The following is a 23,391-nucleotide window of genomic DNA, read 5'->3' as shown; positions in this document are numbered from 1 at the left end:
TGTGAGAGAGAGTGAGAGAGAGAGAGAGAGAGAGAGAATGAGAGGAGAGAGGTCGGCGGGAGCAGCAGACTCCTTGCTGAGCAGGGAGGCCGATGTGAGACTCAATCCTGGGGACTCCAGGATCATGACCTGAGCTGAAGGCAGTTGCTTAAGCAACTGAGCCACCCAGGTGCCCTAAAGGGTGTCTTTTAAAATAAGAATCCTCTGAGGGTCTACTGCATATCGTTACCAATTACTTGTTGACTGAAAACATAAAATAGGAAATCTCTTTCTAGAAGGGACAAAACTCTTATATATGATGATAAAATGATAACTAACATCTGTAACCAATGATTATGTGTCAGGCCCTATGCTTACCACCTTATATAATCATGTCTTTGACAATGACTTTTAACAATCACCTATGAGACCGGTATTTTTATTCACAGCCCCCACCCCAGCTTTCCAAATAAAGAAACTGGGGCTCAGAGCAATGACATAACCTGTTCAAGGTCACTAACTGGCAGGTGGCAGAGAATCCAGGTCTCCTGATTTCTAATTCAGGGCTCTTTCTCCTCCATAGCATTGGGTTTCTACAGATGCCCTAGTTTATGGGCTGAAAATATCGCATAATTACCCCATAAATAAGCCATCGAACTTATTTATTCCTTGCATTTAACTTATTATTTAGCATTTAAAGGACACATTACATTGAGCAAGAACCATCAATCTTTCACATAATGCTCTGGTTAATAACTTGGTAATTATAATCCACAGTCACAAACCCGAACATGCTTGTCGTTTCCATGGTGCCAGGTTCCCTTTCAAAGAAGAGAACTCGTCAATTATCTCTGACCTGCTCGCTCTATGAATTTACACCCTTCGAAAGCACCAGCACTTACCCTGGTGGTTGGAGTGTTTAAGAGTAACTCCAGAGCTCCTGACCCTAAGGATTTGAAAGCCGTGTATCTACGATCCCCTTTAACGTGGTATGAGGGTATCATTTACACATTCTTCTATGCTAACAGAACTCCTATTTATAAAGCATTCCTGAGCTAACTGCTTTGCTTACAGGAAGAATACCAGAATGCACTGCTTACCAATCTAATCAGAGCCAACACCTCTTTGTATCAGTCAGTTTCTGCTGTGTAATGTACAATTTCAAATCCCCATGGGTTACAAGGAAAAAAATAAACTTATTATTTAACTTATGGGTCTGTGGTCAGTGATGGTTCTGCTGAGCTCATGTGGGATTCCATGAGCCTAGCTCCAGGCTTTAGGTTGGGTTCAGACCTGTTCTAAGGGTCTCCCCATTCTCTATGGAGCAGTGGTCATCTGAAGTATGATTTTTTCATAGCAAAAAGCAGGAGAACAAGAGAGCTAGGGAAAACACATGATGTCTTTGAGGACCAGGCTTAAGATTGACACATTTGCATCTCTGTCCACATTTCATTGGCCAAAGCAAGTCTCATGGCTAAGTCCCCAACTAATGAGGCACAGAAATCTCCATCCACTCTAGTGGGAGGTACTGTGAAGTCACATGGCAAAAGGTACTGATGTGTAATGCCGTTTAGAAAGAGAATGAAGAATTGGGAGCAATGATCCATTCTACCCACATTTTGTAACAAATATATTGCAATGTGCCCTTTACTATCCTGAAATGAAATTCAAAAAATAATACAACCTATACATGTATAATTTTCAAAAGTCAATTTCACATGTGAATTCTGGAAGACACCTTAAGGTAGTCTGATGTTGGCACACAAACCCAGAATCATGCATGCATAATAGCTACAAATGCAAGCTTCCTCAGGGGTATGGTGTGGGCCCCCCAAATAATCGAAACAATGTTGCCATTGTTACGATTTTTCTGAAACGGTATACAACTATGAATAAAGTTTTCAGCAAGATAAACTACAATCATCCTTTGTTGCATACTGTAAACTGCATTCCTAGGAAAATCAGAGTATGCTAAAACCACGGACAAGGGATGCCCGGCTGGCTCAGTCAGTGGAACATGTGACTCTTCATCTCAGGATCATGAGTTTGAGCCCTATGTGTGGCACAGAGGTTACTTAAAATTTTTACAAAATGCAAAATATATTCTATGTTTGTATATAAAACAAACTCAGATGATAATATATGAATTTTTCACCTACGTGAAGGTCTGGCAGGACAAAGGACAAGTCCTCCACATTGGTGAATGTCTAGCTCACTTGGTCCCCTAAAGCAAATCATGCCCTCATGATTTTGTAACTCCCCATCAGTGCAACTACCAAAATTGTGCCCACAAACTTCTGGAGAGAGTCCTAGAGGGCAGTATTGGCCCTGTGAGAACCATTGGTGTTGTATTAAAGTGGAATCTTTGATGTTCTACAGACTTTGAATACAGGCTCTGCTTCCTGATTATTAGCTGTTGTGACTTTGGACAAGTTACTGGACTGCTCTGGGCCAGCCCTATTCATAATGTTGCTTTAAGGATTAAATGAGAGTACACAAATAGCCAACCATTTAACACAATACTTAACACATATTAAGTGCTCCATAAAAAGTCAGAGCCTAATGTTACGCTATTCATTTAATGGCAAGATTTCATTTCTCCCATTTCACAGATGAAGAGATTATGGCTTAAATGAGATGCTTTTCCTCCTCCTCTCCCTGCTGTCTTCTATTCTGAAGATGGGCACTAATTGATGTTCTGCTGAGGGTCGGTTTCAGAAGAAAGGTAAGTCTGGAAAGACTGTGGGATTGACAAGTGAGTGAGGGGATCTGGTTTCACATTCCAGGCTGAAATATGTAGTAGCTTTACTCTGAAGAGAGCACTGGATTTCATGTCCCCACTGGCATCAGTATTTGGCATGCTCAAGAGTGGTGGCAGTGTAGACCCACCCAACAGTGGTCCAAAGGAAGATATGGCCTTCAGTGGTAATGCCAGCAGAGATTTTAGAGAGGCAGTATGGCAGACAGACTTGGGATCTAGAGGTCAGAGCTCTGTCACTTACCATTCATGCATCCATCTAACTCTGGGTAAACCCCACCTCTCCCACGTCTCAGTTTCATCATCTACAAAAGGAGGAATACATACCTTACAGGGTTGTTGTGGAGACCAACAAGTATGGGAAATACTTAGAACATGCTGGCATATAGGAAGCTCTATATAATTGTGCACCGCTGCCCAACTGATGTCCACCCATTGGTAAAGTGCCATCACATACAGCCTGACCTGGCGGGTGATAAAAAGTGGCAAAAAGAATGGATGAATGGTACACAATGGAATACTATGCAGCCATCAAAAGAAATGAAATCTTGCCATTTGTGATGACGTGGATGGAACTAGAGGGTATCAAGCTTAGCAAAATAAGTCAATCAGAGAAAGACAACTATCATATGATCTCCCTGAGATGAGGAAGTGGAGATGCAACATGGGGGGTTAAGGGGGGTAGGAGAAGAATAAATGAAACAAGATGGGATTGGGAAGGAGACAAACCATAAGTGACTCTTGATCTCACAAAACAAACAGAGGGTTGCTGGGGGGAGGGGGGTTGGGAGAAGGGGGTAGGGTTATGGACATTGGGGAGGGTATGTGCTATGGTGAGTGCTGTGAAGTGTGTAAATCTGGCAATTCACAGACCTATACACCTGGGGATAAAAATATATTATAGGTTTGTAAAAATTTTTTTTTAAATCATAAAAAAAAGATACATTTAACCATAAAAAAAAAGAATGGATGAATGAATGGACAATGGTTGGGAAGAACTTTCAACTTCAGAAACATGTCATTTCCAGCTTCCAACTGGGGCCTCTGGAAAGCTGCAGTAGAGTATTTGCTCTTATCGGCATGCTTTTAACGCCATACTGCACAGTCTTTCAAAACCACAGAATAAAACAAAACAAAACTGAGGTGTGTCAAGGTGTGCTCACAGCAGCTAACACTGCAAATGAACTAAAACCATGAGCATCACTCTTATCCACACTTGCTCTAACAAGTAAAGCAGTTTTTATCCATTCTTGCCCACATTTACAGAGGAGAATGAAAGACGAGGCACTGATGAGAAAAAGAATGGAACAGCAGGAGAAAGGAAAGCAGATGGAAACAGAGTACATACAGTGTCTAGTCGAGTGCCTGATGCACAATAGGCCCTCAGTTGTGATTTGTTGAATGAGTGGATAGGTGGGTTGATGGATGAGTAGATGGATGGATAGATGGATGGGGAGGTGGGTGGATTGATGCAAGGATGGATGGATGGATGGATGGATGGATGGATGGATGGATGGATGGATGGGTGGATGGATGAACAGAGGGGTGAATGTCTAATTTCTTCTGCCCCAACTTCAAACTTCAAATCAAGACCAAATATTTCCATAAATAAAGTGATCATCTCTGTTCATTTTTCAAAGCCAATAGCTTCCTTAGGAGGAGATATGAAAACACATGTTATCCCATGTTAGGCAAGTCATAAATATCTCATATTCTGGTGAAAGCTCTGCCACGTACTACCTATGTGACCTGGAATAACTCATTTTGATTCTCTGAGCCTTATTTTTCTCAGAGGTGGTCTCAAAGAATCCACACAGAGTAGATATCATATAATATCATGAATGATTTATGTGCATAAGTGTATACTCAAATTTATAGTTTATACCCAACACCCAATTTGTTAGCTTTATTCATTTCAAACCTCTTATCACTATTATTACACAGCATGTTAATGTATATTGGTAACTCTTTACTTCCACATACTACTCAAGGGTTCAAGAAACACTATAATACCACAGCTACAATTCATTTAACACTACATAATTTCTCCTAGGTCTGCACAACTCCGTGAGTAGATATTCCTAATCCTGTATCAGTCATATATTCTCCCAATAATGCTGCATAACATACAACCACATAAACCTCCAGGGCATATAGTAATTAACATTTATACAGGGTTCAGCTAACCTGGACTGAGTTCATCTGATCTTGCTGCCTTGCTCACATGTCTTTGGTTAATAGCTAGTTATCTAAGTGCTCTGCTGATCTTGGCTGGACTCAATCTCATGTCTGGAATTTGGCTGGCTGTTGGCTGATCTAAGACGGCCTCAGTTGAAATGCATGGGTTAATGTGGCCCCACAACACAGAAGACTCGTCAGAGAATTTTCCCATGGCAATTGAGAAAAACAGAGTGAAAGTAGAAATGCATACTTTTTCAGACCTCTGCTTGTATTACATCTAATACCTCACTGGCCAAACTAAGACATGTGGGTAGCACAGATTCAAAGGACAGGTAAAGGGACTCTACCTCTTTTATGAGAGAAACTTGAAGGCTGTGGGTACAGGAGGGGTATTATGAGTTGAACTGTCTCCCCAAGATTCATATGTTGAACTCCTAACCCCCAGTATCCTAGAAGGTGACACTATCTGGAGATAGCATCTTTATATGATTACCTTTATAAAGATAATCAAGTTAAAATGAGGTCACTAGAGCGGGTCCTAATCCATTGTGACAAGTGTCCTTATAAGAAGGGAAACACAGAAACCCAGAGGGAAGGCAATGTGAAGACAAAAAGGAAAAAAATGGCCATCTACAAGCCAAGGAGAGAAGCATGGAACAGATACCCTCCCTCAACCCACCCCTCCCTGCCACCAACCAACCAATCCTCAGGAAGAACCAACACTACTGACACCTTGATCTTGGACTTGTAGCCTCCAGAACTGTAAGACAGTAAACTTCTGCTGTTCAAGCTGCTCAATGTATGGCACTTTGTTAAGGCAACCCTAGGAACCTAATAGAAGGGGTGAAGAATTAAGTAAGGCATTAATGAAACCGGTCCTTAGTACCCTATTTTTCAGGAGAGGAAACAGGCTCTCAGAGTTCAATTAATGTATCACCCAAGGGGCATCAGAGTTGTCAGTAGAACTCAGGTCTTCCTTATCTGATTTCTTTATGCCTCTAAGACATTTCTGTTCACAGTCTTCTGTCTTTTCCTAGGTGGCTTCCAACAGGGAGGCACTGGCATGTGCAGGACACTGTTCATGCCCAACTAGGCAATTCTGCGCATGTTGCTTCAAAGCTTCTGTTTTACAATCCTTAATGATCTAGTAATTGTGTTTATGGCTTTCCAATGAAGTGTGCAGAGCTCTGATAGCCATCACTGGTTTCTTGAGGGCCTTTATTTGATCTGAGACTGTGCAGAGCTTCTGATGGATTAAAAAAGGTGTGTGAGGCAAAGAGAAAATTCGGGTCAAATCTTTTACAGAATGGTTTTCAGCTAGCCACTCCACGCACTTGAGCCACCAACCACCTTGGCATTGAACATACTTGGTTATTTGGGATAACTCTGAAGCTACTGGAATGATTTCTTGCATAGAGTGAAATGAATGGAAAAGAATTAGGCCATTAACCCGTGTATTAGTCAGGGTTCTCCAGACAGAAAGAACCGATAGGAGATTGATCTCTTCAACATAAAGAGATTTGTTGTAAGGTATTGGGTCATGTAACTATCAAGGTTAAGAAGTCCCACAACCTGGCTTCCGTAAAGAACACCCAGGAAAGTCAGCCACATAGTTCGAGAAGAGCCAAAGAGTTAATGGTGTGGATTCCAGTAGACCTGAAACCAGGAGGGCCAAGGGCAGAAACAGATCAGTTGGACGGAGTTCATTCAAACTTCTTCTACCTTTTTATTCTATTTCGGTCCTCAACAAATTAGGGCCATCTGCTTTACTGAATTTGCCAATTCATATGCTAATGTCTTCCAGAAATACCCTCATGGACATAACCAGAGATAATATTTCATCAGCTATCTGGGTGTCCTGTGGCCCAGTCAGGTTGACACATAAAATAAACCATCACAACTCATTACACAAAAATTTCTTGAGTGCCTACTATTTGCCAAGCACTGTCAAAGGCTGTGGGATACAGAGATGAGTGAGATACAATCTACACACACAAGCAGCTCACTGTCTCATATCCCCTCAATATTCGCTCTTCAAATACTAGTGTTGAGCACCTACCAGGCGTTGTTGCTCCCTGACCCGCAGACGTTCCTGAGAGGAACAAGACAGATATGATCTCTACTCTTGGTCGTGTTTACAGGTGAGCTGGTGACACCGTTACTGAATAATCTGTGGCATAATTAAGCAAGGACCCTTGTAGGAATGCTGCAAAGGAGTAGCACACGTTGCTAATGACAGCGTGACAGGAAGAACTGATCTATTTATTTTCTGCTTAGAATTCTCATAGTTCTGCCTCTGGCATATCTCTAGTTGTCACTTTTGTTCAGAGTCCTAACCTGGTTTACTAATGATTTGGGTGGATCCACAGTGATATTTGACCTTTGACACCCTGACCTTAACTTGACCAAACCGGAACTCATTAACCTCTCCTAAAAACCTGGTTATCTGGCAATTTAGAAGAATTTATCAAAATTTTAAATGTGCTCAATCTTTGACCCAGCAATTCTATGAAAAATTTATAGCATAAATCCATTGGCACAAAAATTCAAAGATATACAAAGACCACTGCTTTGTTGGTAATAAAAAACATACAAATAGAAAACTGGAAACAACCCAAATTTCCATCAATAGTCAGATGGCTAAATGAATCTTAATATAGCCAGGCAATGGAATATTATGTATTATGAATATTATGTAGTCATTAAAAATAATGTTGTAAATGTATATGAATCGGTTTGGAAAGAAGCACATAATATATTGTGAGAAAAATGCAGAATAATATAATCCAGGATTAATACACACATACACACATTTATAAAAACATATTTTTAGACCATAACTTAGAGTGGTTTATATCTAGTGGTTAAGATTAGAAAATTTTACTACATCTACCATGTTCAAAGTCACATTGTACTGTTTTTCCATTTAAGAATTTGTTTTTAAGTAATCTCTATGCCCAGCATGGGACTTGAACTCACAACCCCAAGATCAAGAATCACACCCTCTACCAACTGAGCCAACCAGACACCCAGTATTGCTTTTACTTTTAAAAAATACACTTTTGGGCTGGGGCGCCTGGGTGGCTCAGTGGGTTAAAAAATACACTTTTGGGGTATTTTTTAAATACCCCCAAAATTTTAAATGTGCTCAAAAGTAGTCAAAGGGCTACATTCCTTTTCCAGTTTCACCAACTACCAAATCCCATCTAGGATCTTACTGTCATTTTTACCTCCTCCCTCTCTTGGCCATAAACCCAGCCGTATGCTGAGTCAAAACTTTCTACCTCTGACCCACTTCTCAAATCCTCACCATGTCCTGCCCTCTGGCCAAGGTCAGTCTCACATGGCAAGACTCCCTGACTCTACTTCCTCACTGCCCCAATGTATGCTCAGCACTGTCACAGGGGACTCTTTCTAACCTACCTGACGATAATCTTCATTCCTTTGCCCCCAACCTTTGGCTCTACCAGACTAAGAGAATAAGCCTCAAACTTTTACCATGGACTTCAGTTCACTTTAGGTCCACTTTGCCATTTCAGCCTTAAGTCGAGCATCCAAGGCATCCGTGCCAGTCCCCCATCCCAGTCGCAGCAGCATTAATGGACCTCCTGAATTTGAACCTGCATATTCATACCTTAAAATCTCAACTCACATTGTTCTCTCTTTCCCCAGGCCCTTCTTTTAACTTGCATCTTTTAAAATACAAGAGCCTTGGCTTATGTTTGATACTGAAAATGTTTCTTTTTGCTTTTACTGAGAAATAGCCTACTATATTGGAAAATGCATAGATTTTTGAGCCAGAGTATCTGGGATGGAATTTACTAGCTCTGTGACATTTACTTCACTGTACTGTACCATGGTTTCCTCATCTGTAAAATAGGGATGAGAATAAGAAAAGCAGCCTCATAAGCCAACATTTGCAAAGCAGAGAAGTACTGAACACAATAAACACTTGAAAATGTTCATTATCATTACCAGACTCTAAAGTGGTATTATCTTCTGTTGCTGTTGAGCATGTTGGATTTTTGCTCCTAAATTCATGTTCCCCTCCCAAAGATACAGAGCCTTTTGAATTCCTGTGGCTGCTTTTAGAGCTTTTTGGCCTTAGTCTCTGTACATCATAATTAAGAGCCCGAGCTCTGAGGCCAAGCTTTCTTGACTCTTGTCTTGGGTAAGTTAACTGAGTTAAGCCTCAGTCTCTCCATCTATAAAATGAATTAATAATAATTCCTGCCTTATAAGGTTGGTTTGGAAGATTAAATGTGTAAATGTCTGAAAGTGCTTAACATGAGACTAGCACATAGTCAACACTTAATAAATATTAGCTAGTATTACTATCAGGGAGACAGAAATGGGGGAGGGGGAGAATATATTCAAGACAGTTTAAATAAGGTGGAGGGGTGCCTGGGTGGCTCAGTGGGTTAAAGCCTCTGTATTCAGCTCAGGTCATGATCCCAGGGTTCTGGGGATCGAGCCCCGCATTAGGCTCTCTGCTCAGCGGGGAGCCTGTTTCCTCCTCTCTCTCTCTGCCTGCCTCTCTGCCTGCTTGTGATCTCTCTCTCTGTCAAATAAATAAATAAAATCTTTAAAAAAAAATAAAAAAATAAATAAGGTGGAATTTATTTTAAGGACCCAGACAGAAAAAAATACTACTACCATGGACATTACTGACATTTGCGGGGGGCTAGACCATTCTTTGTTGGGGGCTATTCTGGGCATTACAGAATATTTAAGCAGCATCCCTCTGGCCTCTACCCACTAAGTATGGACAGTATTCCCCTCATCCAGTTGGGACTATCAAAAATGTCTCCAGACACTGACTAATATCCTTTGCAGAGGTGGGGTACTGGGTATAAATATCACTTCTATGGTGCCTGGGTGGCTCAGTGGGTTAAGCCTCTGCCTTCGGATGAGGTCATGATCTCAGGGTCCTGGGATGGAGCCCCACATCGGCCTGTCTGCTCAGCAGTGAGCCTGCTTCCCCCTCTCTCTCTGCCTGCCTCTCTGCCTACTTGTGATCTCTGTCTGTCAAATAAGTAAATAAAATCTTTTTTAAAAAATCACCTCCTATTGAGAACCACTGGGCTACCCTCACACGACCCAGAAAGTACTCACTCCTCTTGGTTTCTTTCTACTTCTTAAATTGCTCTGCAAATCAGCTTCCTCTGTTAAATTTCACCGTTCTGCTTCCTCATAACCTACGTCTACCTGGGCATTAGCTTGCCATGACACCCATCCGGGCTCTCACCCACGCCCACACCCTTTAAGAGCTCCAGCGCCCAAGGCGGCTGATTTCTACTTCTCTTTATGCAAATTCTCAAGAAACAAAGACTCCGATTGGCTGAACTACAGTCAAGTGACCACCTCTAGTCCAATCAGTTGTGACCAGGAGAGAAGAGGCACCTGGGATAATGAGCACCGGGGCCACAGGTTCTTCGCCTTCAGCGGTCCCCTGGCATGTCTCCAAAGAAGTAGCTGTGGTCGGGTCAGGTGTGGCCTGTCCCTGTAGTATGTCTTCTCCCTTTTCCTCAGACGGTCCTCAAACGTGTCTCCCATTGCCGAGGAGTCTGCAGGCACTCATTTCCATCAAGTTTCTCCCTCTGATCAGTCAGAGGCATTTCAGCATGACTTTCAAGGGATGCACAGGCTTCAGATGGGGTCCCAGGGAATGTCCAGACATGCATTTTGCACCTTCGGAGGCTTCTGGATCCTTTGGCTCCCTTTGGATCTTGAGGATTGATTCGGATCCTTAAGATTGCAAGATTGGTGAGCTGTCCCCATGTGTACTGAAGGGGATCAGAATATGCCAGCCCACAATAGCCACTTTCGCATGAGGCTTGTCTGGAGGTAAAGGTAATTAAGAAGCAGCCAACACAAGGAGCTCTCTGTTCTCCCTCCTCTACTTAAGAGTAGGACCTTTCCCTTTGTGAGGGTCATCCCCTCCCTTCTGGACCAGGAGAGAAAACAACCACTGGAGACAGAACCTGAGCACCGAAATAAGCCTTCAGGACAAACTTTACTGAAGTAACTCCTATCTTCTGTTAGTTTCTCCCATGTATTTACCTTTCCACAATCTGCTACACCTAAAAGCCCAAACCCCTTCTCTTTTGCCTTGTCACTTCTCCACAAATGTACTTTCTTTTGTTTAGATGGTATAGAAGACCCTGGGTCTAATCACTGCTTTGGGTCTTCATTTCTTTTCTAAGAAGGCCTCAGGCCTCCGTACAGGTAAAAATAAACAAATAAATATTAATATTACTACCAAATAAAATGTGTGTACCTCCTCTCCTGTTAATCTGTTTTTTGTTTTTTGTGGGTTTTTTTTTCCTTTGGTCTATTTGCAGGGCCCCACTTCAGAAAGTCTACCCACGTTATTATAAGCACACTAGACCAACTGTTTTCTTAGCTTTTGTTGGGACAAAGATCCTTTGCAAGACAAGACACAACATCTTTAAGCTGCATATAATTTCAGGGTAGCTCATCCCAAGGCCATTTTTTGGCTCCTATAAGACTTCATGCCTATAGGAGAGGAAGATACATGTAAATCAGTTGAACATCTATTGTATCCAGGGTGTTGGCAACACACACATTTACCTTATCTGAATTCAATTATTAAAAAGAGAGAAAAATTTATCCTGCGGCTCTTAAAACCAATCACACTAGGATTTGGCTCCAGTGCCCCAGAGAAAGGAAGGTTCACAATCAAAATGTAAAGAGAAACAAGATAAGTTAATTCTTGCCTTTTGCCCTTGAAAAGACCCAGGGCAATTTAAGGTAATTTGGGCCACACAAGATTTTTGCCTGAAGCACTAACACCAGAACCCCTACCTTTAACCTCCCATTCAAGATGTAACCCCACATGCTTTCCATATCTGTGGTTTTCAAACTGCAGGCCTCTACCCACAGGTGGTCATAAAATCGATTTAGTGGGTCATGACCAGCATTTTTTAAAAAAATTGAATAGAACAGAATAGAAAATAGCAGAGCGTAAGTTTCATAGTGTGAGTATTATTTCATAAAAGTTTTGCTTCATTTGTGTGTGTGTGTGTGTGTGTGTGTGTGTGTGTGTTTCTCCTGGTCAAAAACATTTGAAAGTCATTGTTCTATATTCCGTGCTGCCCAATACTGCTAGTCATTAGCACATACGGTTGGTCAAAACAGACATGAGCTGTTAAGTATAAAATGCACAGTGAATTTCAAAGACTAAAGAGGAAAAAAGAATGTAGAATATCTAATAAATAATTGTTACATTGATTACATGTTGAAATATAACATTTGCCTTTGGCTACATTATGTTAAATAAAATACTAAAATTAATTTTACATGTTTCTTTTTACTGTCACTATGTGGCTAGTAGAAAAATGCTAATTATATATTTAGTTGTTATTATATACCTTTTGGACAGTGCTGCTCTTTATATTTTAGCAAAATACACATGTACATACACATGACATACTTATAATCTGGCTGATAAAATAGCACCTTTAAAAATTTTTTAAGGTTTTTTTGTTGTTGTTGTTAGAGAGAGAGCAAGGGGTGTGGGGAAGTGGGGAGGGCAGAGGAGAGGGGAAGAAAGGATCTCTAGCAGACTTCAGGCTGAGTGTGGATCCCATTGTGGAGCTCTGTCTCACAACCGTGAGATCATCTTCTGAGCTAAAATCAAGAGACAGAGGCTTAACTGACTGAGCAACACAGGTGTCCCAAAATAGCATCTTTATACGGCATCTATCACCATATTATTACCAAACACGGAGAAAGATTCATTCAATGTCAAAATGGCTGCCCCATTACCTAACACCCCAACCTCCAATGCAGAGAGCACCTTTTGACTCAGGCTTAGTGCACCTAGCTGTCTGACATAGCTGAATGTTGGAGGGCCTTAGCAGAGGGGACAGATGCCTCAGAAATGGATTATTTATTCTCTTAATTTATTCAGGAAGGATTATGGTCATCCTGCCAATGGTTAGGCACCCCAAAAGACCACACATACTGAATCTAGCAGGAAATGACCCCATATTCACTTCCTGTGTACTCTATAAATCTCTCTGTATCAGCATTAGCGTTCAGCCTCATTCCCCATCTTCCTTCTTCTCCTAACTCAGGGAAGGTCATATTACCTGCCAATCATAATCTTAATATTCTACTAGTCAAAGGCATGTTACAATGACCCTCCAACATGCATGTACAGCAAGCATGTGCACATGCACACACACACACAAACACACTTGCCAGTCTTAATTAGTTCTAGCCTCTCTGGAGCCACTCATTTTTCTCTGGCCGACCCCTTCTACTGCCAGTACTTCTAATCATATTGGTCTTAGGAATTCTTCTCTACCATGAGGTAACTATAATAATAATAATAAGGACAGTAAGTAGCTGTCTCTTATAGCTCACTTATCTTCCAGACATTATGCTAAGCACTTTCTCTCATGTAAACGTAACAATTTTGTTGTGATGCAAATACTTTTCCATTTTAGAAATAAAGAAACTTTGCCCTATGAGGTGATTTAAACCGTAAGATCCATAATGTCTTGCTCACAATAAACCCAATGTGTACAAAAAGTGCATGGCACATATGTTTAAGTGCTCAAATAATGTCTGTTGTGAATAAATAAGTAAATGATGAAGACATACCACTGTCTACTTTTACTTATAGCTGTGTCTATGTGGCACCAATCTTATGAAGTTAAGCTACAAGTGCCTTGAGGACAGAATTTATTTTTGCATTTCCTGGGCTTAGCACAATGCCTGCTACAAAGTGGACACTCAAAGAAATGTCAAATAAACCAATAAAAAAAATAACAAATGATTAAATGTCACAACTTCAGAATATGACCATCCCTCACTAAGAATCATTCAGTGGCTCCCTATTACCCTTGGCTAAAGTTCAAATTATTCTTTATGGCCTTACAAAGACTCCCTCACCACTTGAACTTCATCTCTTGCCCCTTGGAGCTCCAGCTACATTGAAATTCTTTCAGCTCCTCAACTTCGGAGTTAGGGTTAGGGTTAGAGTCCCTACTTCCCTATTCAGGGCCTTTCACCTGGCCATTCTCACCTGTTCCCAGCCCCAGTGCTTTGCCCTTGACCTAGCCAAGTCCTTCTCACCTCCCAGTGAAGCCTTTCCTGACCCTCATCTAGATTAATCCCCCTTAGGCAGCTCTCACTTCACCCTATACTTCTCTTTTAGTGCTTATCACAAGGACAACTCAATAATTATTTTTACTTTTTTTTTTGGTCCAACATTTATTTCCTGTAAGCCCTAGAAGCTAAGGAGCATGTCTGTTTTGTATACCATGATATACCCTGTATCTTGCCTACAGGTGGGAAACCAGTGATCCACACATGTTTTCTGGCCTATCTTCTGAATAGTGTGTGTATGTTACAAACATATATAATTTGTTATGTGCTATATTTATAATTGCTATATATATAACTTGTTCATTACAAAATTTAAAATATACATACTTCACAAAAAATCTGGGTTTATGGCTTCTCTAGGAGAAAAAAAATCCAAATATTTGGAATACTACATATATAGTTAGGATAGGTGAGCAATGCCACAAAAACAAGGCCAAAATCTCAAACTGTTTTCTCACTTACACTCCATTTCCATCTAGGGAGGCTGTGGCTCTGCACCCTGCCTCTCCCCGAGCTCCATCTGGAATACTGACAGTCACTGAGGCCGAAGGAAAAGGAGACACAACAAACCAAGCTTATGGCTTTCACCCAGAAGTGACACACGCCTCTTCCACCCCCATTTCATTAGCTAAAACCAGTCAACAGGGAGAGGATATATCATTCCCTTGCAGGAAGAACCACTGCAGGAGGGAAAATGGAATGCCTGGAAAGCAGTATTATAAATCTATCCTAGAGGGATGTCTGGGTGGCTCAGTTGGTTAAACATCTGCCTTTGGCTCAGGTCAGATCCCAGGATCCTGGGCCCGAGCCCCATACAGGGCTCCTTGCTCAGCAGGGAGGCTGCTTCTCCTTCTGTCTGCCACTTCTTCTGCTTGTGTACTCTCTCTCTCTCTGACAAATAAGTAAAATCTTTAAAAAAAAAAAATCTATCCCAGAGAAACAATTGGCTGGAGCTGAAAAGCACCTGACTCCTTTAGATGGGACACTGACTCCAATCTGATTCATCTCTCTTCCCTCATAACTCATCACCCACCATGCTCATTCCTTGCTGGAATTTAGGCTCGCTATCACAACAGTGGGGGGTAAAGGAGCAAACAATGAATAAATAAACAAGGCTTCCTATATATTATGGCACAAATGAAAACTTGCTCCTTGAGAAGCGAACTTCTATGCCAGGCCCTGGCGGTTCAGTCACTGCCTGTCTTGGGAGACCTTGCCTGGACTAGCTCCGCCTCCAGTGACTGCTTTGTTGGCTGGCCGGAAGTAGATGACACCTCCATGCAAACTCCCCATGACTGCGGCGCAAATGGAACACTTGTCCCCTAAGTGACAGAGCGGCCATTACTCATGGCAGGCTGGCCAACGTTTATGAAACAGATGGGACTTGGCAGGGTGAGGAGTTAGTGTGTATGGTAGGCAGGAAGCTCTCACAGGTGGAAAAACGTTTTGGGGTGCAGCCTCATTATTATGTTTCTAATGGCCATAGGATCAAACATTAATCTTGAATGCCTTGCTTCCCAGCAGTGACAAGAAAGGATTCTCTTTGCTCTGTTAATGAGCTCACAAGCCTGGTGGGCAGATTTCCCACACTTAATTTCTTGCTTCCTTCACACTGGCAGGTACTGGCAACCCAGGTTTTCTCTAGACTTTTATTTTTTTTAATGTATTTTTAAAGATTTTATTTATTTGAGAGAGAGCATGGGCAGGGGTGGGAGGGAAGAGAGGAGGGAGAAGCAGACTCCTGGCTGAGCAGGAAGCCCGACACAGGGCTGGGTCCCAGGACCTCAGGATCACTACTCCAGCCAAAGGCAGACGCTCAACCTTCTGAGCCAACCAGGTGTCCTTACTTCTATTTTTTTTTTTAAAGATTGATTGATTGATTTTCAGAGAGGGCAAGCACGTAAGCAGGGGGAAGTGCAGAGGGAATCTTAAGCAGACTCCCTGCCGAGCACGGGGCCTACAGGGTTCAATCTTACAACCTTCAGGACCATGACCTGAGCAGAAACAAAGAGTTGGATGCTGAACCAACTGAGCCACCCAGGCATCCCACTAGACTTTTATTTATAAGAGGCCTTAAGGGGCGCCTGGGTAGCTCAGTGGATTAAAGCCTCTGCCTTCAGCTCAGGTCACGATCCCAGGGTCCTGGGATCTAGCCCCACATTGGGCTCTCTGCTCAGAGGGGAGCCTGCTTCTCCCTCGCTCACTCTGCCTGCTTCTCTGCCTACTTGTGACCTCTGTCAAATAAATAAAATCTTAAAAAAAATAAAAAAGAGGCCTTAAAATGCCATGATAATGAACCTATAGTACGAATTATTGGTAAAACAATCTCCTGCCCCAGTCCGTATCAGCTCTCTAACCTCTTTTCACCAGGCTACTAGATTTTGAGTTCTCTACACACAAACACCAAGTGTTCCCATTTGCACCCTTGAGTGCCATCATTACATTTTTTGCCGTATTCCAAATCATCCCCTTTCTGGTTCTCATCTGCTCACTCTCTCATACTTGTATGTGAGTAAATATATACACATACACATTTATGAATGTATAAACTTTATTATTTCTTCCAATGTCTATTTAGTACCAGGCTAGGCAGTTGGGGTAAAATGCTATGTAAGCAATGGGGGCTAACCTTCTGGAACTCAGAGTCTTGCGGAAAGATAGCAGAAATAATAAGAAATTGTTATAAGTTCTACCGTAAGAAAAGTTCAAAGAGCTACAGGAAGCCGGAGCCTGGACCAAGAAGTTTCACGGACCACTTCCCAGAAGAAAGGATATTTTAACCTAAGACCTAAAGGTTGGCAGTCATTAGTGAGGCCTCTCCAGGCAGAAGAACTGTGAGAAGACCCAGAATCCAAAAAGGGCATGGGATCTTTAGGGAACAAATGGGTTCAGTTGGGCTAGAACATGAGCAGCAGGAGGCGGGATAGGAAGCAGGTGGGGAAACTCTAAGAGCAGAAGCTAATGAGGAAAGCGAGAGCCAGACCTTCTAATGCCTGTGTGCCCTGTGGAGCAGCTGGAACTTAATTCCAAGTGAAACAGGAAGCCGATGAAGGGTTTTAAGTAGGAAGGTGATATGATCCAATTTATATTTTCTCCACGGGAATATTCAAAACAGGCTGGAAGTCTTGGTACTGACCAAGCAGAATGGATTTAGACAGGGTCCTGAAGGCGCCCTGCTTTTCTGGGTGTTCACCCACTGACTGCTGAAGGTCTGAAGTGTCTGGGGGGAGGGGCTGGACTGCTGGGGGGAGGGGGGCGGGGTAGGAGGTGGGGGGAGGGTTGTTTAGGACAGCGGCTGCTTGTCACTGTATGGTATTAGTTTATCACCACATTAATTACATTCATAAAGATCTAAAAATATACATAGGAGAAACATGAAGAAAATAGGCACCAGCAAAACTTGTCTTATAGGATGACGGGATTAGTGGTCCAGGTCAGAAGTATCTTAATGTTTAACAACCAGTATGGACCTCCTGGGGCATAGCAGCTAAATACATGTGCTAATGTCGGCACAGAACAAACAAGCCAGGATAATATTCTGAAAGATGAAGTGATGCTCTTTTCTCCTTCCACCAGTATGTCCTGTTATCCCATGACCATTCTCTATTCAGGGGGGTCAGACCCTGGTCAGACCCTGAAAACAGAAAAAAAAAAAAAAAAAGGCTTTTAAATGTCAAAAGACTGAACCTTGAAGGGAGTTGGGTCAAAGGAAAAAGAAACACAAAGAGCCAGACCAGGGTTTCCTGCCTTCAAGACAAGATGAAAAAAGAAAGCAGAGAAGGAAGTTTGGGTATTGGGGAGACCTGCCCTCTAGCCTTACTAGGGGGCACTATAAGAAAGATCCCAGTAAGAAATCAGAGTACTGGGGATCTGTGCTCTAAGTGGTTCATCCAAGAAACCAGCAAGAACCCAAGGGGGACATAGCAAGGATCCAGGCGCATGAAATAGTCTTACACATCTCTTCCCACAGGACTGCATGTATGCCTCAGCCCCTGATAACCTCCAATACTCAGGTATTATTTAAGCCTCTGGCAACTTCAAAAAGAAAAGATGCTCTCAGAACCCACCTCTAAGAGACAGTGTTGGGACAACTGGGGAATTTGGAACATGGATTAGATTTTAGCTGAGATTATGAAATTATTGTTAATTTTCTTAATTGTGATAGTGGTATTGCAATTATGTCAGAGATAGTCCTTTTACTTAGGAAAATGCATAATGAACTACCAAGAGATGAAATACCCTAATTTCTGCAAATTGTTTTCCAAATAATTCAGCAGGCAAAACATACAGGTACACAAGAGAGAGAAAGCAAATCCAGCAAAATGTTAATAATCGATCCGGAAGGGAGTGGTATACCAGTGTTCATGGTACTATTGTTTCTGCTCTCCCATAGCTTTAACTTTTTAACATGTAAACTTTTAAAATAAACTTTTATAACAGAGTAAATAATAATAATAATAAATGCTATAAATCACAAGCAAAATGTTGATCCAGTAATACTAATTTAAAATATTTTAACCAGCATAGGGAATGGTTTGCATTATCACACACAGAGAACATGAAGGTACGAGTACCTTCAGTTGTTGAATAGAGTAGCTGGGATTATCTCTGGCATTTTCTCCATTATTCACCTTTCTGTGCTTTTATAATATTAAAAATTACTTTTAGATGGTATCTTAAAGAAAGATGGGTGGAGAGAAGAAATCCTGAATTGACTAAGATCGAGTATTTGCGATCCAATATCATGGGGAGTTCAGAATAAAAATTGAAGTGAATTATGGAAGAGTGAGGAAGTTACTGCTGTTTCTGGGTTGGTGAAGCAAGAGTTACACAAGTCAGGTTTCCTAGCTGCAATCAACAGAAACCAACCCTGGCTCCTTGAAGCATTCTAGGGATGATGGGGAGCTAGCAGAACCAACAGGAAGCCTGGAGAGCCAGGCCTGGCACATGGACAGGAAGAAAGGTAGGGTGGCCAACAGTCATGGCCACGCCAAACCCGGGTGACAAGAGCCAATCAGAGAGGACAGGACTGCAGCAGCCACTGAACTGGGGGCAGACTATAGCTCAGACCTCTGCCCCTCCTCTCTTGGGTACTGAGTGCACTGAGTGCTGACACAGCCACCATCACTGGCCTCCAGAAGCCCACTGCTGCTCCTGCCATCTCCAAAATCCTCCACTCCATTTCTAAGACTCCATTTCTAAGTCGTACGTGTGTGCATCTGATTGGCCAAGTCTGGGTCACATCTCACATGTGAGCTGCAGAGGACACAGGGATAGCAAGGACCTCATCGTTGGAGCTCCTCTAATGGGAAAAGGGCCCTGCCTCCCACTAAGACTCATATAATGGGATATTTTCCAAAGATAAGATGGAGAGTCTGATGCTGGGCACCAAAAATGACAAATACCACTGTGCAGTGAACCAGACACCACATAAGAGAAAACAAAACTGAGATTTGGCCCACGTCCTCGAGGAGCAACTTTGAGGGTGGATGTTATATCTTATTATTCTTTGTTAACCCGTGGTGCTTAGCACAGAGTAAACACTCAATATGTGTTTACTAAATAAATAAAAATAAATGACCAGTCTGCCTGGACAAATCAAACAACCTTTTGCTAGCAGAGGACTGAATAATAGAATTCTCTAGAACCTTCTAGCATGACGATTCTTGGAATTTATGATCTTGCCTGAGACTCAGGGATCTCCCAGAGACTGAACCACAAGCTAGAGGAAAACTGCACTGATATACTAAACCTTACCAAATATTAAATTTTTTAAATGGACCCACCTAGAAAACAAATTCAAATCAAGTTTAAATCCAAACAGCTAAAAACAATTGAACAAGAATGAAATTTGTTCTGAGTCCCTACTTAAGGCTGAATTTTCTTATCTTTTAAGCAAAAAGCCCAATGTCATTAGTTTTGGTCATACACTGGCCCATGGTGTCATGCTGGGCTATGTCACGGCATATAACAGCAATAATTTTATAAATGTGTTCTCCCCAGCTCCCTACCTCTGAGCTTGAATCAATTTCCAGCCACCGTTTGCACATTTCATGCCAAAAGGCTGCAGTGGGGGATGCCAAGGGCTGGTGTGAAATCACTTGTTCTGCACATCTGTAAACATGGATAAGAATCATATCTCTTTGCAATGGTTTTGGTCTCAGTTTAACTAGATACAAACTCGCTAGATCCTGTGCAGTCTCTGGACTTTTCATTAATTTACTCATTCAACAATTTTGCACTGACTGCTTATTATGGGCCAGGAACTGTGCTAGACACCAGGGATATACCAGTGACCAGAAAAGGTGTGGACCTTGAATTCATGGCACTTAAATTCTAGGTGGAGACCCATAAATGAATACGCAACTACAAAATGGAATGGTCATTAGAGGGGGAAAAAAACCAAGCTGGGTGCTATATACAAAAACAACAGAAATCTAATTTGGAATAGAGTACCTCAGGAAGCAACATTGAGCCTGCAACCTAAACACTGAGAAGAGTAGGGGCATCTGGGTGGCTCAGTGGGTTAAAGCCTCTGCCTTCTGCTCAGGTCATGATCCCTAGGTCCTGGGATAGAGCCCTGCATCAGGTTCTCTGCTCAGCAGGAAGCCTGTTTCCCTCTCTCTCTCTCTGCCTGCCTCTCTGCCTACTTGTGATCTCTGTCAAATATATAAATAAAATCTTTAAAAACAAACAAACAAACGAAACATTGAGAAGAGTAGTTATGGGCTGAATTGTGTCTCCCCAAAGCTCATATTTTGAAGCCCTTATCCGCAGGACCTCAGAATGTAACTGTATAGAGACAGAGTCTTGAAAGAGGTAGTTAAGTTAAAATGAAGTCATTAGGATGGGCCCTATCCCAATGGGCCTGGTGTTCTTATAAAAGGAAATTTAGATAGACACACCCCGAGGGAGACCACAGGAGGACACAATGGAGAAAGCCAAGGCCTTGGAAAAAACCAACCCAGCTGACACCTTGATCTCGCACTTCTAGAAGTATAAGAAAAGTCATTTGTTTTTTAAGTCACCCAAGCTGTGGTACTTTGTCATGGCCGCCCTAACGAACTCACAGAAAGGTAAACCAGGTAAAGGATCAGGGTGAGGAAAAGAGATCCAAGGCTGAGGGAAAAGAAAGAACAAAGACCAGAGTCAGAATAGAGCCTTGCCCCATCAGAGGATGGAAAACCCAATAAACTTAACTGTTTGGAGCTGAGTCAGGCAAGACAAGGAAGGATGGGGCAAAGCAGAACTGGAGAGGGGACAGAAGCCAGAACATATAGGGCCCAACAGGTCATGTTAAGGATCTTGACATTTAATAATTTTGGAGAAGGGGGTTGACATACAGTTAAATATTGTGTTGTCCAATGAATGGAGGAGCACTACAGCAGAGGTTGAGAACTGTAAACAGACACGTATTTAGAAGGTAGAAGTGACGGGCTTGCTGACGTTTGGGTATGTCCTGTCCTCCTGCGGGAGGTGGGTGGCAAGAAGGGTACACTGGCTTCCAGCTTGAGTACCTGGGTGCATCTAGTAGAACATTTTCTTATGTGGAGAGAAGGTTTGGAAGCCATCTTTTGGCTGAGACACCAGACGAGAGGTATAATCTCTTCAGGCAAAGGTCAAGGTGCTCAGCCTGGAAAACAAGGTTCTTCTAGATCTACCCCCTACCTGCCTTCTCAAGCTGCCTCTCTTGTTACTTACTCTCCTCCCCCACACTCCATGCCCTACACACACCAGATTTCTCAGTGCCCAACCTTGCTCCCCCTATATAAAACATGTATACTCCACCTCTCTGGGAACCTCTGCCCATCATTCCATATCCTGTGCAAATACAACCTCTCCCAAACCCTCCTTGATTCTGCATCCACCTGGACCTCACCTCTCCCTCTAGTGACCTTCTTCATATCCTGGTTTGACCAAAGCACTAATTACATGTATGTCATGCCCTCACATCACACCCTATTCTTTTTTTTTCCAATCCCTATTCCAATTTGTAATTATATATTCATTTATGAGTTTCCTTCTAGAATTTAAGTGCCATGAATTCAAGATTAAGTCCATGTGGCTAAATCCAAGGGACACTTTTGGCCCTTATGTTCCCTGACCTCTCCATAGAACTCAATATATATTCTAGTGCTTCCTTTTTTTACATTTTAATTTGAACTGTTTCTATAGAAAAGTTGTAAGAATAATAAAGTGAATACCCATGTCTTGTTAACCCAGATTCTCTGATTAATCTTTTCCTGCCTTATGTGTTTATCCCTTTTTTTCTGGGCCATGGAAATGTAAGTTGCAAATATCACAATGCTTTACTCCTAAATACTTCATGTTTCCTAAGAACAAAGATCTTTCTTTGTTAAAGAAACAAAGATCTTATATCATCATAGCACAATTATCAGATTCTAGAAAAATAATATTGATGCAACACTACTGTCTCATTCTGATCAGGCTGCTTTAAGAGACTACCATAAAGGGGCACCTGGGTGGCTCAGTGGGTTGAGCCTCTGCCTTCAGCTCGGGTCATGATCTCAGGGTCCTGGGATCGAGTCCCGCATCCGGCTCTCTGCTTGGCACGGAGCCTGCTTCCTCCCCTCTCTTTCTGCCTGCCTCTCTGCCTGCTTGTGATCTCTCTCTGTCAAATAAATAAATAAAATCTTAAAAAAAAAAAAAAAGAAACAAAGATCTTACATCATCATAGCACAATTATCAGATTCTAGAAAAATAATATTGACGCAACACTACTGTCTTAGTATGATCAGGCTGCTTTAAGAGACTACCATAAAGGGGCACCTGGGTGGCTCAGTGGGTTAAAGCCTCTGGCTTTGGCTCAGGTCATGATCCCAGGGTCCTGGGATCAAGGCCCACATTGGGCTCTCTGCTCGGCAGGGAGCCTACCTCCCAACAACTCTGCCTGCCTGTTTGTCTACTTGTGATCTCTGTCAAATAAATAAAACCTTTAAGAAAAGAGAGAGAGAGGGAGACACTACCATAGACCGGGTTGCTTGTAAACAATAGAAATTTATTCCTCATTGTTTTAGATGCTAGGAAGTCCAAGATCAAGATGCCTGCAAATCCAGTGCCTGAAAAAGTCCGCTTCCTGGTTCTTAGATTGCTGTCTTCTTACCATGTCCTCAAATGAGGGGTGGGAGCGAGGGAGGTCTCTGACGCCTCCTTTATAAGGGCACGAATCCCATTCAAGAGGGTTCCACCTTCATGACCTAATCACCTCCCAAAGGCCTTGCTTCCAAATACCATCACACTGGGTGGTAGAACTTAACTTAGTGAATTTAGGGGGGACTCGAACATTCAGTCTATACCAACTCTTACCTAAG

The 23,391-nt window shown here is 42.2% G+C and overlaps 1 protein-coding gene across 3 annotated transcripts in view; it reads right to left on the bottom strand.

Annotated features, from left to right (window-relative positions):
* The window catches only part of SUDS3 (SDS3 homolog, SIN3A corepressor complex component), a 207,652-nt gene that overhangs the window by 122,933 nt on the left and 61,328 nt on the right, over positions 1–23,391 (bottom strand). The window lies entirely within an intron of this gene.

Source organism: Mustela putorius, unplaced genomic scaffold (genome assembly GCF_011764305.1).
Source record: "Mustela putorius furo isolate JIRA1106 unplaced genomic scaffold, ASM1176430v1.1 tig00537248_pilon_pilon_pilon, whole genome shotgun sequence".
Lineage (NCBI taxonomy): Eukaryota > Metazoa > Chordata > Mammalia > Carnivora > Mustelidae > Mustela > Mustela putorius.
This window is presented reverse-complemented; position numbering and strand designations above follow the sequence as displayed.